Source organism: Staurois parvus, unplaced genomic scaffold (genome assembly GCF_062004578.1).
Source record: "Staurois parvus isolate SC_StPar_1 unplaced genomic scaffold, SC_StPar_1.0 ptg000130l, whole genome shotgun sequence".
NCBI lineage: Eukaryota > Metazoa > Chordata > Amphibia > Anura > Ranidae > Staurois > Staurois parvus.
The window spans coordinates 3,317,127-3,331,124 of NW_028317926.1; positions in this window are offsets into that span (position 1 = coordinate 3,317,127).

Consider the following 13,998-nt stretch of genomic DNA (forward strand, 5'->3'; position numbering starts at 1 on the left):
TATTAGGACTGTGGATGGAGACAGTTAGTAGTACAGAGGATGGGGGCAGTTAGTAAGGCTGAGGACAGTGGCAGTTGGTAGGGCTGTGGATGGTGACAGATAGTAAGGCAGTAGATGTTGACAGTAGTGCAGAGGATGGTGACAGTTAGAAAAGGAGAGGATGGTGACAGAAATGGAGAGGATGGTGACAGTTAGTAAGGCAGTGGATGGTGACAGTTAGTAGTGCAAAGGATGGTGACAGTTAGTAAGGCAGATGATGGTGACAGTTTGTAAGGCAAAGGATGGTGCCAGTTAGTAAGGTAGTGAATGATGACAGTTAGTAAAGCAGAGGACGGTGACAGTAAGGCAGAGGATGGTGACAGATAGTAACGCAGTGGATGGTGATAGTTAGTAGTACAGAGGATGGTGACAGTTAGTAAGGCAGTGGATGGTGGCAGTTAGTAAGGAAGAGGTTTGTGACAGTTAGTAAGGCAGTAGATGGAGACAGTTTGTAAGGCAAAGGATGGTGCCAGTTAGTAAGGTAGTGAATGATGACAGTTAGTAAAGCAGAGGACGGTGACAGTAAGGCAGAGGATGGTGACAGATAGTAACGCAGTGGATGGTGATAGTTAGTAGTACAGAGGATGGTGACAGTTAGTAAGGCAGTGGATGGTGGCAGTTAGTAAGGAAGAGGTTTGTGACAGTTAGTAAGGCAGTGGATGGAGACAGTTTGTAAGGCAGAGGATGGTGCCAGTTAGTAGTGCAAAGGATGATGAGTTAATAAGGCAGTGGATGGTGACAGTTAGTAAGGAAGAGGATGGTGACAGTTAGTAAGACAGATGATGGTGACAGTTAGTAAGGCAGATGATTGTGACAGTTAGTAGGACTGTGGATGGTGACAGTTAGTAGTGCAGAGGATGGTGACAGTAAAGCAGAGGGGCAGAGCAGTTAATAAGGAAGAGGATGGTGACAGTTAACAAGACAGTGGATGGTGACAATTAGTAGGACTGTGGATGGTGACAGTTAGTAGTAGAGAGGATGTTGACAGTCAGTAAGGCAGTGGATATGGACAGTAAGTAAGGCAGTGGATGGTGACAGTTAGTAGTGCAGAGGATGGTGACAGTAAAGCAGAGGATTGTGACATTTAGTAAGGCAGTGGATGGAGACAGTGAATGGTGCCAGTTTGTAAGGCTGTGGATGGTTACAATTAGTTAGTTTGGCTGTGGATGATGACAGTTAGTAATGCAGTGGATGTTGACAGTTAGTAAGGCAGTGGATGGTGACAGTTGGTAAAGCAGAGAACGGTGACAGTTTGCAAGGCAGTAGATAAGGACAGTTAGTAGTGCAGAGGATATTGACAGTTAGTAAAGCAGAGGATTGTGACATTTAGTAAGGCAGTGGATGGAAACAGTTTTTAAAGCAGAGTATGGTGCCAGTTAGTAAGGCAGTGGATGATGACAGTAGGTAGTGCAGAGGATAATGACAGTTTGTAAAGCGAATGGCGGTGACAGTAAGACAGAGAATGGTGACAGTTAATAAGGCAGTGGATGGTGACAGTAGTAGTGCAGAGGATGGTGACAGTTAGTAGGACTGTGGATGGTGACAGTTAGTAGTACAGAGCATGGTGGCAGTTAGTAGTACAGAGGATGGTGGCAGTTAGTAAGGCTGAGGACAGTGGCAGTTGGTAGGGCTGTGGAAGGTGACAGATAGTAAGGCAGTAGATGCTGACAGTAGTGCAGAGGATGGTGACAGTTAGAAAAGGAGAGGATGGTGACAGAAATGGAGAGGATGGTGACAGTTAGTAAGGCAGTGGATGGTGACAGTTAGTAAGGCAGTGGATGGTGACAGTTAGTAGGACTGTGGATGGTGACAGTAGTACAGAGGATGGTGACAGTTGATAAGGCTGAGGATGGTGACAGTTAGTAAGGATGTGGATGATGACAGATAGTAACGCAGTGGATGGTGATAGTAGTACAGAGGATGGTGACAGTTAGTAAGGCAGTGGATGGTGGCAGTTAGTAAGGAAGAGGTTTGTGACAGTTAGTAAGGCAGTGGATGGAGACAGTTTGTAAGGCAGAGGATGGTGCCAGTTAGTAGTGCAAAGGATGATGAGTTAATAAGGCAGTGGATGGTGACAGTTAGTAAGGCAGCGGACGGGGACAGTTAGTAAGGAAGAGGATGGTGACAGTTAACAAGACAGTGGATGGTGACAGTTAGTAAGGCAGATGATGGTGACAGTTAGTAAGGCAGATGATTGTGACAGTTAGTAGGACTGTGGATGGTGACAGTTAGTAGTGCAGAGGACGGTGACAGTAAAGCAGAGGAGCAGAGCAGTTAATAAGGAAGAGGATGGTGACAGTTAACAAGACAGTGGATGGAGACAGTTAGTAAGGCAGATGATGGTGACAGTTAGTAGGACTGTGGATGGTGACAGTTAGTAGTAGAGAAGATGTTGACAGTCAGTAAGGCAGTGGATATGGACAGTAAGTAAGGCAGTGGATGGTGACAGTTAGTAGTGCAGAGGATGGTGACAGTAAAGCAGATGATTGTGACATTTAGTAAGGCAGTGGATGGAGACAGTGAATGGTGCCAGTTTGTAAGGCTGTGCATGGTTACAGTTAGTTAGTTTGGCTGTGGATGATGACAGTTAGTAATGCAGTGGATGTTGACAGTTAGTAAGGCAGTGGATGGTGACAGTTGGTAAAGCAGAGGACGGTGACAGTTTGCAAGGCAGTAGATAAGGACAGTTAGTAGTGCAGAGGATATTGACAGTTAGTAAAACAGAGGATTGTGACATTTAGTAAGGCAGTGGATGGAAACAGTTTGTAAAGCAGAGTATGGTGCCAGTTAGTAAGGCAGTGGATAATGACAGTTAGTAAAGCGAATGGCGGTGGCAGTAAGACAAAGAATGGTGACAGTTAATAAGGCAGTGGATGGTGACAGTAGTAGTGCAGAGGATGGTGACAGTTAGTAGGACTGTGGATGGTGACAGTTAGTAGTACAGAGCATGGTGACAGTTAGTAAGGCAGAGGATGGTGACAGTAGTAGTGCAGTGAATGGTGTCAGTTAGTAAGGCAGAGGATGGTGATAGTAGTACAGAGGATGGTGACAGTAAGGCTGAGGAAGGTGACAGTTAGTAGGCCTGTGGATGGTGACAGATAGTAAGGCAGTGGATGGTGACAGTTAGTAAGGCAGTGGATGGTGACAGTTAGTAAAGCAGAAGATGGTGACAGTTTGTAAGGCAGTGGATAAGGACAGTTAGTAGTGCAGAGGATGGTGACAGTAAAGCAGAGAATGGTGACAGTACAGAGAATGATGACAGTTAGTAAGGCAGTTGATGGTGACAGTTAGTAAGGCAGTGGATGGTGACAGTTAGTAAGGCAGAGGATGGTGACAGTTAGTAGGACTGTGGATGGTGACAGTAGTACAGATGATGGTAACAGTAGGGCTTTGGATGGTGACAGATAGTAAGGCAGTGGATGGTGACAATTAGTAAAGCAGAGGATGGTGACAGTAGTGCAGAGGATGGTGACTGATAGTAATGCAGTGAATGGTGACAGTTAGTAAGGCAGAGGTTGGTGACAGGCAGTGGATGGTGACAGTTAGTAAGGCAGAGGATAGTGACAGTTAATAGTGCAGAGGATGTTACAGTTAGTAATTCAGAGGATGGTGACATTTAGTAAGGCAGTTGATGCACACAGTTTGTAAGGCAGAGGATGGTGACAGTTAATAAAGCAGGTGATGACGATGACAGTTAGTAAAGCAGAGGATGGTGACAGTTAGTAATCAGTGAATGGAGACAGTTTGTAAGGCAGAGGATGATGACAGTAAAGCAGATGATGATGATGACAGTTAGTAAAGCAGAGGATGGTGACAGTTGGTAAGGCAGTGGATGGTGACAGTAGTGCAGAGGATGATGACAGTTAGTAAAGCAGTGGATGGTGACAGTTAATAAGGCAGAGGATGGTGACAGTTAGTAAAGCAGAGGATGGTGACAGCTAGTAGGACTGTGGATGGTGACAGTTAGTAGTACAGAGGATGGTGACAGTAAGGCAGTCTATGGTGACAGTAGTGCAGAGGATGGTGACAGTTAGTGAAGCAAAGGATTGTGACATTTAGTAAGGTAGTGGATGGAGACAGTTTGTAAGGCAGTGAATGGTGCCAGTTTGTAAGGCAGTGGATGGTGACAGTTAGTTTGGCTGTGGATGGTGACAGTTAGTAAGGCAGTGGATGGTGACAGTTAGTAAAGCAGAAGATGGTGACAGTTTGTAAGGCAGTGGATAAGGACAGTTAGTAGTGCAGAGGATGGTGACAGTTAGTAAGGCAGTGGATGGTGACAGTTAGTAAGGAAGAGGATGGTGACAGTTAGTAGGACTGTGGATGGTGACAGTAGTACAGATGATGTTAACAGTAGGGCTTTGGACAGATAGTAAGGTAGTGGATGGTGACAGTTAGTAGTGCAGATGATGATGACAGTTAGTAAAGCAGAGGATGGTGACAGTTAGTAAGGCAGTGGATGGTGACAGTAGTGCAGAAGATTGTGACAGTTAGTAAAGCAGATGATTGTAACATTTAGTAAGGCAGTGGATGGTGACAGTTAACAAGGCAGTCGGTGGTGACAGTTAGTAAGGCAGTGGATGGTGACGGTTAGTAGGACAGTGGATGGTGACAGTAAGGCAGTGGATGGTGACAGTTAGTAGTAGTGCAGGAGATGATAACAGTTAGTAAAGCAGAGGACAGTGACAGTAAGGCAGTGGATGGTGACAGTTGCTAAAGCAGAGGATTGTGACATTTAGTAAGGCAGAGTATGGTGACAGTAGAACTGCAGAGGATAGTGATAGTTAATAAGGCAGTGGATGGAGACAGTTTGTAAGGCAGAGGATGGTGACAGTTTGTAACGCAGTGAATGATGACAGTAGGGCTGTGGATGGTCACAGTTAGTAAAGCAGAGGACAGTGACAGTTAGTAAGGCAGTGGATAAGGATAGTTAGTAGTGCAGAGGTTGATGACAGTAAGGCAGTGGATGATGACAGTTAGTAAGGCAGTGGATGGTGACAGTAGTAGTGCAGAGGATTGTGACATTTAGTAAGGCAGTGGATGGAAACAGTTTGTAAAGCAGAGTATGGTGCCAGTTAGTAAGGCAGTGGATGATGACAGTAGGTAGTGCAGAGGATGATGACAGTTAGTAAAGCAGAGGTTGGTGACAGTGAATCAGGTAGAGGATTGTGACAGTTAGTAAGGCAGTGGATGCTGACAATTAGTAAAGCAGAGGATGGTGACATTTAGTAAGGCAGTGGGTGGTGACACTTAGCAAGGCAGTGGATGGTGACAGCTAGTAAGGCAGAGGATGGGGGCAGTTAGTAAGGCAGAGAATGGGGGCAGTTAGTAAAGCAGAGGATGGTGACAGTAAAGCAGTGGATAAGGACAGATAATAGTGCAGAGGTTAGTGACAGTTAGTAAGGCAGAGAATGGTGACAGTAGTGTAGAGGATGGTGACAGTTAGTGAAGCGGAGGATGTGGACAGTTAGTAAGGCAGTGGAAGGTGACAGTAGTGCAGAGGATGGTGACATAGTTACATAGTTAGTTTGGCTGACAAAAGTCCATCCAGTTCAACCATATATATAAAAAAAAGTTATAATCCTATACCAACAGTTGATCCAGAGGAAGGCAATAGAAACCCAGCAAAGCATGATCCAATTTGCTCCTGCTGGGAAAAAAATTCCTTCCTGATCCCCTGAGAGGCAATCAGATATAGAGGCAATCAGATATTCGCTGGATCAATTTTACCTATAAATGTTAGTATCCAGTTATATTCTGTGTATCTAAGAAATAATCCAGCCTTTTTTAAAGCAATCCCAGCCCTTGCAGCCCTTTCTATCTGAGCTGAGTTTCCACCTCCTCATTAACACTGGGAGGCTTATAACAAACAATACTTCAGCCTCTTTTACACTCGCCCTGAGATCACTTCTCACATAGAGACAGACACCACCACCTTTCCTATTTACTCTGTCTCTCCAAAAGAGAACATAGCCAGGAATATTAATAGCCCATGTATGTGAAGAATGAAACCAAGATTCAGCAATACCAATTAAATCATAGTTCTCTTCATGCAACAAAGCTTCCAACTCCCCTATTTTGCTTGGCAGACTTCTGGCATTGGTGGCAATGCCAACTGATTGACACCTTGTTCACATGTATTTTGCATATTTTTTATTTTCATACAAATGGTACCAATTCCAGTGGTTGTTTGTAACTTGGGAACCTTCTAATCATCTGCCATAGCCTTCCCCCCCATCTTTCCCCATTCCACCCACCAATAAGTACTGACTCCTGTCTGATCTGTCTACCCCATTATAAACTAATTCTCCCCCTCCTCGATCCTAGTTTAAATACTCCTCCAGCCTTCCCATAAATCTCTCCCCCAGCACAGCAGACCCCCTTTGATTTAGATGCAGACCATCTCTAGCATATAGGTTGCACCCCAATAAAAAGTCAGCCCAGTGCTCTAGAAACCCAAATCCTTCCCTCTTATACCAGGTCTTCAACCATGCATTGAGTTCTCTAATCTTTCCCTGTCTTTCCTAAGTTGCTGATGGCATAGGTAATATTTCAGAGAATATTACCTTGGAGGTCCTTCCCGTCAACTTGCAGCCTAGTTCTTTAAATTGATTCTTAACCAATTGATGCCCGGCCAATAGCCATTCGGCGCCCGGAAAAATACATTAGATTTCCGGGTGGACGCTATATGGCGTACTCCCGGGCATGCGCAGTTTGCGCGCTTGCAGAGCCACGCAGCGGCGCGATCTGTCACCGGCCGTGTACCTCGGACACGGCCAATGATAGATCTGAGTACTGGCCCCCATTGCCGGTACCATGTGACCTGCTGTGACCAATCACAGCAGGTCACATGACAGTTGTGTACAATGGATGGCTTCATTCATGCCATCCATTGTATACTAGTGTCTAGCAGTGAATGGTCACAGCGATCACATGCACATGTCATGTGATTAACTGTGGCCAAATCACAGCTAAGCACAAAAAAAAAAACCCCTGAATGAATCAATGTCATTCAGGTAAATGCTTGCTTATAGCAAAGTAATTCTTTGCTATAAGCAAATTGCGTAAAAAAAAAAAAAAAAATAATGATCACTTCCCCAAAGTAGTACAATGTTACTACGGCACTATGGTAACATTGTACTACTTTTGTCATAGTGAAATATGAAAACAAAATCTTAAAAAAAAGAAAAAAAAATATAATAAAAATTTAAAATTAATACAAAAAATTAAAAAAAAATTATATATTTTGTTTTCATACTGTCAGTGTCCCTGATCACCGCCATGCCAGTTATATGATGATGCTGTACTGCACTGGTGACAGTATGTAAAAAAAAATAGTGAAAATAATTTTTAAAATTTTTTAATTTCCTGAAAAACTTCAAAAAACTCACCATGCCTCTTATGAAGTACGTCGGACTGTCTACTTTGCAAAAAGGGGTCATTTGGGGGATATCTGTACTGTTCTTACATTCTTGGGCCTCAAGAAATTAGATTGGCCGTCAGTACTTCAGGATTGATCAATTTTCAGATCTATACCATAGTTTGTAAACTCTATAACCTTCCTACAAACTAAAAAATACTTCCTTATTTGGGTTATTTTCACAAAAGACATGTAGCTGAATACATCTCGGCCTAAATTTATGAAGAACAATTATTTATTTGTAAACTTTTATAACAGAAACAAAGAAAAACGTGGGTTTTTTTTTCAAAATTTTCGGTCTTTTTTTGTTAATTTAGCAAAAAATAAAAATCCCAGCGGTGATTAAATACCACCAAAAGAAAGCTCTAGTTGTGTGAAGAAAATGATAAGATTTTAGTTTGGGTACAAAGTTGTATGACCGCGCAATTGTCATTCAAAGTGTGAGAGCGCTGAAACCTGAAAAATGGCCTGGGCAGGAAGGAGTAAAAGTGCCCGGTATTTAAATGGTTAAGGAGCCTCCACCTTCCATGTATTCTGTCATTGGTTCTAACATGAACCAAGACAGCTGGGTCATGCCCAGCCCCTCCCAGTAATTTATTAACCCGGTCCACCACATGCCGAACCCTAGTAAGGCAGTAGATGGAGACAGTTTGTAAGGCACAGGATGGTGACAGTTAGTAAAGCAGATGATGATGACAGTTAGTAAAGCAGAGGATGGTGACATTTAGTAAGGCAGTGGATGGTGACAGTTAGAAGGGCTGTGGATGGTGTCAGTTTGTAGGGCAGAGGATGAATGCTGTCAGTAGAGCAGTGATGTGTGTGCAGAGACTCACAGGACAACAAAAACTTTACTCATGTGCACAGAAGGGAAACACTAGCAGAGAATGGAATCCATGGCAGAGAAGCAAAGCACCGGTGACACAGTACCTTATTTCCCCCTTGTGCGCTGATCCTCTCTGATCCATCCCGTGATGTCACACAGAAACGCCTGGCATGGAGACTCAGAGAAGGGCAGGCAGTTATCAATGCAGCATAGCAGTTAGTTCTTCTCTGCACCACTCTGCAATAAGGGAGGAGCAGTCCAGGGGTGGGCAAAGCAGGATCGCTGATCTACCCCTCACCTGCCTGCGATCAACAGGTAGATTGTGATTGAGGGGTTGCCAACCCTCGCTCTAGAGTTAGGTTTCCTTCTGCTTCAGCTAAGAAACACCTTCTGTGTGTTTACATAGGCACACTGCCAATATTCTGTGCTCCACAGAAAATTAAAGGTAAATGAGTTGAGATTCATTTCTTCTGTTAAGGAATCTTTGATGAATTTATCCACAATGCTTAAAGGTGAATCAGAACTTGTTTTAAAGTGCTTTTACTGCTTGTTCAGGATATTTAAATAATTTAACTGATTTCTTTTAAAGTGTTATGACACAGGATTTTGAGCATGTCAGGTGAGAGCGAAGGGGAAGCTTCACTGACAGAATCTGCCTCAGAATACAAACCTGTAGAGAGCAGCAGCACCCTGACAGATAGCTTAGACTATGGAGTTGAGGTCCATGCTAAGGTCAGATGTACCTGATCCCATGCCCGGGTTGCTGAGGTGTTAGAATTGTATGATGAGCAGAGTGCCAGTACTAGTGCCGCACTACCTTTGGGTGAACTGGCAAACACCAGCGGCCTAGTACATCCTGGTCTTTTATATACCAGCACTGCAGTATCACTTGGTGACATGGTGATTCCCATAAGTACAGTACAAGCTGGTGTGGTGGCTAGCACAAGTAGTGTCAAGCAGCCACCATGAATTCAAACACAGGCCCAGAGAGCCCATAGTGTCCTTCCGGATGTGCTTACAAAGCCTTATTGTTAGTGCACAAATTTTGTAGCTTCCATACTTCCACCATTCACTAGAAAGGGGGAGAAAGCCTGCTTGAAAAATGATGAATTGCTCGCAGTGAAGTGGAAGGACAACCAGGATGTCTTCATCCTGTCTTCCAGTCACACAGACAAGACAGTCCAAATTTGCACAGCAACTGGTGTTGTTGAGTAGCCCCTCTGTGTCCATGACTATAACCTTAACATGGGAGGGGTGGACCAGATGATGAAGTTGTACCTAGTTTCCGGTAAAGCCAGACGCTGGTACAAAAAAGTGTCTGTATATTTATTTCAGTTGGTTCTGTACAATGCTTTTATGCTTTACAAAGCAACTGGATGAAATAGATCCTTCCTAAAATTTCAGGAAGAGATCATCACGGCCCTTTTGTATGCAGAAGGTGCTGTGGCCCAAGCCCCCAACCCAGATGCAGTGAGCCGGCTGCATGAGAGGCATTTTCCTGATTCCATTCCTGGTACCTCAACCCAAAAGTCACCCCAAAAAAGATGTAGTGTCTGTAGAAGAGACAAAATTAGAGATGACACCTGTCCCTTCTGTCCTGGCTAACCTGGTCTCTGCCTCAACGACTGCTTCCCTCGCTGCCACACACTAGTGGAGTATTAGTACAGGGTACAGCACGGCATAGTCTAGGGTACATATTTACACAGGGTCTCAAAAGATGTTCAGTAGTCAGGAAACTGGCTATCGCATTTTGAGAGAACCTAAAGTAAAAAAAAAATAAAAAGCCAAAAATAGTTGTCATTTTATTGCGTTACTGTTCTGTTGTTACTGTTCTATTGCTAATCGTTGTTGTTTTCTTTGCAGTAACGCTATTTAGCTGCAGCACCAATCTGTTTATTCTGACAGCAACAGGATGTACTTCAGAATATACATCAGTGCGTGCACCGCTGCTGGATAAGATTTATCATTTGCAGTTAAAAAAAGAACATATATACCCAAGCATTGGGGCCTGGGATGGTCAGTGGGTGGATCACTCCTATCTCACTCGATCGATGTGAATGGAGGACTCTGTTAGGTTCTTTTTTTTTATTCAGCCCATGGGCTGAATGAAAAAAAAGAACATTTCATGTATGCCCAACATTAGAAGTGGGTGGATGCAGGGCGGCATATTCTAATGGTTGGCATACCGCACACATTTTCTGGCAGATATTTTGTTTCAATATGTTTATTGGGTTTAACAATAGACATACCACAATAAAGATAAGCATTTGAGTCGCCCGCACAGGGTCTGTGTAATACACAACCAATATAGATTGATCAATAACAACTACAGTCAAGAATATCAAAATAGAAGGATTCTGAAACATTGGGATACCAGTAAGCTAAGAGCAGGGGCGGGCTGACCATTTGGAAACTCGGGCACTGCCTGAGTGCCCAGGGTCAGTAGGGGGCTCCCATGAGATGCCCCTGGTACCTTTTTCATAGGCTTTTTTGAGTTTGGGCAAGGACACAGGGGCCCCATGATCCCCTATTGCCCGGGGTCCCCATGAGTTGTCAGTCCGCCCCTGGCTAAGAGTGTGATAAAGCCATGTCTCAAAATGTACTCACAGACATCAAAGGGAAGGCTCTCCTCCTGCAACTTATCCCATGGAGCATTAACTGCAAGAGCATAAACCAGAAAAGACTAGAATGAAAAAGGAAGGGAAAGAAAAAGGATCATAGTCAAGAAAGGAAAGACGGAGCAGGGAACTCGGACTCGAGAGCCCCAAAAGGGGTAGTCAGTAGAAGCCTAGGCATGCAGAGTGGAGTGAAGGAAACTCATATGAGATCCAAGGTTCCCAGACCTTAAGAAATATAGCGTGGAAGTCATTCAAAATACTGGACATTTGCTCATGGGGCATCATTGTGGTTAATCTTGTCTTTACTCCCTGAAAAGCCCACATTGGGTCTTCCAGGCTTGCGCTATGATCTGTTTAGCTGAAACAAATTTATATGAAAACTATTTTTGCTGTGATGCCTATAAGTCAGGTAATTGGGTCATGTAAGAGGGCCAACGTTGTGTCCCTGCAAACCGTGAGATGGAAGTGGGTCTGCAGCAGGCCAGAAACCCTGGACGAAAACTGCAATAGTCTTGGATACCACCACCAGGCATACAAAACGTCCCCCTGCTGTCCAGAGTTACGGAAGCACATGTCACTACTTCCAGTGTAAGCATGTGCAACTCCGGCTGCGGACCGACAACTTATGGGGCAATAGGGGATCATGGGGCCCCTGTGTCCTTGCCCAAACTCAAAAAAGCCTATGAAAAAAGGTATCAGGGGCATCTCATGGGGCCCTCTACTGACCCCGAGCCCTCGGGCTGTGCCCAAGTTTCCAAATGGTCAGTACGCCCCTGACATAAGTAGAACCTTGTATGCCGTTTCAAGTGTATTTATGTTAAAGGAGCATTTAGCAACTAATTTGCAAGCCTTACTCCAGTCCTTCAAAAACCAAGTGGGACTGTAGGTCCAATTCCTTTTGAGACATATAAGAGAGGGATGTTGATGATGATCAACCATTTAGGGATGCATATATGTTAGAGATGAGACCTGGAGCCCCAGGAGCGTGCTAACACGCATGTTTCTGGCAGATATTTCTTCTCTTTATTTACGCAGCCCACAGGCTGCATAAAAAAAGAGCATCATACACTATATTGCCAAAAGTATTGGGACACCCCTCCAAATCATTGGATTCAGGTGTCAGGTGTTCCAATCACCTCCATGACCACAGGTGTACAAAATCAAGCACCTAGGCATGCAGACCGCTTCTACAAACATTTGTGAAAGAATGGATCACTCTCAGGAGCTCAGTGAATTCTAGCATGGTACCACGATAGGTTGCCACCTGTGCAATAATTTCATCCATGAAATTTCCTTGCTACTACATATTCCACGGTCAACTGTTAGTTGTATTATAGCAAAGTGGAAATTTATGTTGAAATTTGAGTTTATTGGATATTTTTTATAACAGAAATGAGAAAATCCCAAAATTTCCAGTTTTCCTTTTGTTTATATCGCAAAAAATAAAAAACCCAGTGGTGATGAAATACCACCAAAAGAAAGCTCTATTTGTGTTTTAAAAAATTGTACAAATTTAATTTAGGTACAGTGTTGCATGACAGCGCAATTACCAGTTAAGAAACAAATGACCTGGCCTTGAAGGGCGGTAAATCTTCCGGAGGTCAAGTGGTTAAAAGTCCATTTATTTTTATTTTTTACTGTTCAATTCAACAGCATTATCTTACTGACAATACATTTGTAAGTCTTACACATAGACACTGTGTGGTGCTATAGCTCTATTTTTTGTATCACTGTTTCATTTACCGGTTTATAGCAATGTATTATGGAACTACCCAGAACATTACAGCAGTAGGAAAGTATTGAAAGGGAAAAAAAAGGCTTTGCTCCTGCAAGGTAATGTTATAATATGCAGATATGCATTGCATTCTAGCACATTATGTGAAAATTACCTTAAAATGAAGGCCTCCAGTGGTGTGCTGTCACTGCTGACAGAGCTTCCGGGCTCTGGTCCAGGGGCGGACTGACCATTGGGGAACTCGGGCACTGCCCGAGGTCCCGGGGTCAGTAGGGGGCCCCATGAGATGTCCCATGTACCTTTCATAGGTATTTTTGGGTGTGGTTTGAGTCTGGGTGAGGACACAGGGGCCCCATGATCCCCTATTGCCCGGGGGCCCTATGAGTTGTCAGTCCGCCCCTGCTCTGGTCGTTTGAATGACTGAGCCGCAATGATGTCATTCCTGCGCATGCATGGAGTCATGGCCGCAGCACAGCTCTCGCAAAGGATGGTATGCCGCCAGTGATGTCTCTGGTTTCTACATAAGTAAATACTGTATCTCCTAAATGCTGCACGTTCAGGAGATATTTTCAGTACCTATAGGTAAACCTTATTACCTGTAGGTACAAGATAAACAAAAGGACTTTCAGTACAATGATCAGTACATAATTAGCTTGATGGCCAGACTGGGAGCAATGACTATCCTTTTTAGTTTTGTCATTGAAGTGTAAAGAGGAAGTCAGAGTCAGTTCACACTACATGCGTTCACTAGCTTTTTTTATGCATCCAAAATGCACAGAAAGTAGATTATATGATTGTCAATGTCATACTTGACATCAGTGCTTGCAGTTTCAGTGTGTTCCGGTTGCAGAAAAAAAATCGCACATGCTTCATTTTTTCTGCACGGATCTGTACTGGAACACATCAAAAACACACTGGAACACACCAAAATGCACCAAAACCACAATGGAATGCACATGTCCCTATTTAAATTGCAGAGAAAGATGGGGGAAAAAATTAACTGGAATGCATAAAAATCAGTGCCCATCATTGCTGCCTATCAGTGCCCATCATTGCTGCATATCAATGCAGCATCATCAGTGCCTCCTCATCAATGCCATTTCATCAGTGCAGCCTATCAGTGCCACCTATCTGTGCCACCTCATCAGTGCCAATCAGTACTATCAGTGCCCATCAGTGTTGCCTATCAGTGCAGCCTCATCAACTCACATCAGTGAAGGAGAAAAATTACCTGTTTGCAAAATTGTATATTAGAAACAAAGAAAAACTTTTTTTTTTCAACTTTTTTGCTCTTTTTTTTGTTTATAGTGAAAAAAATAAAACACCCAGTGGTGATTAACCCTTTGGCACCAGCGCCTCCCGGCCC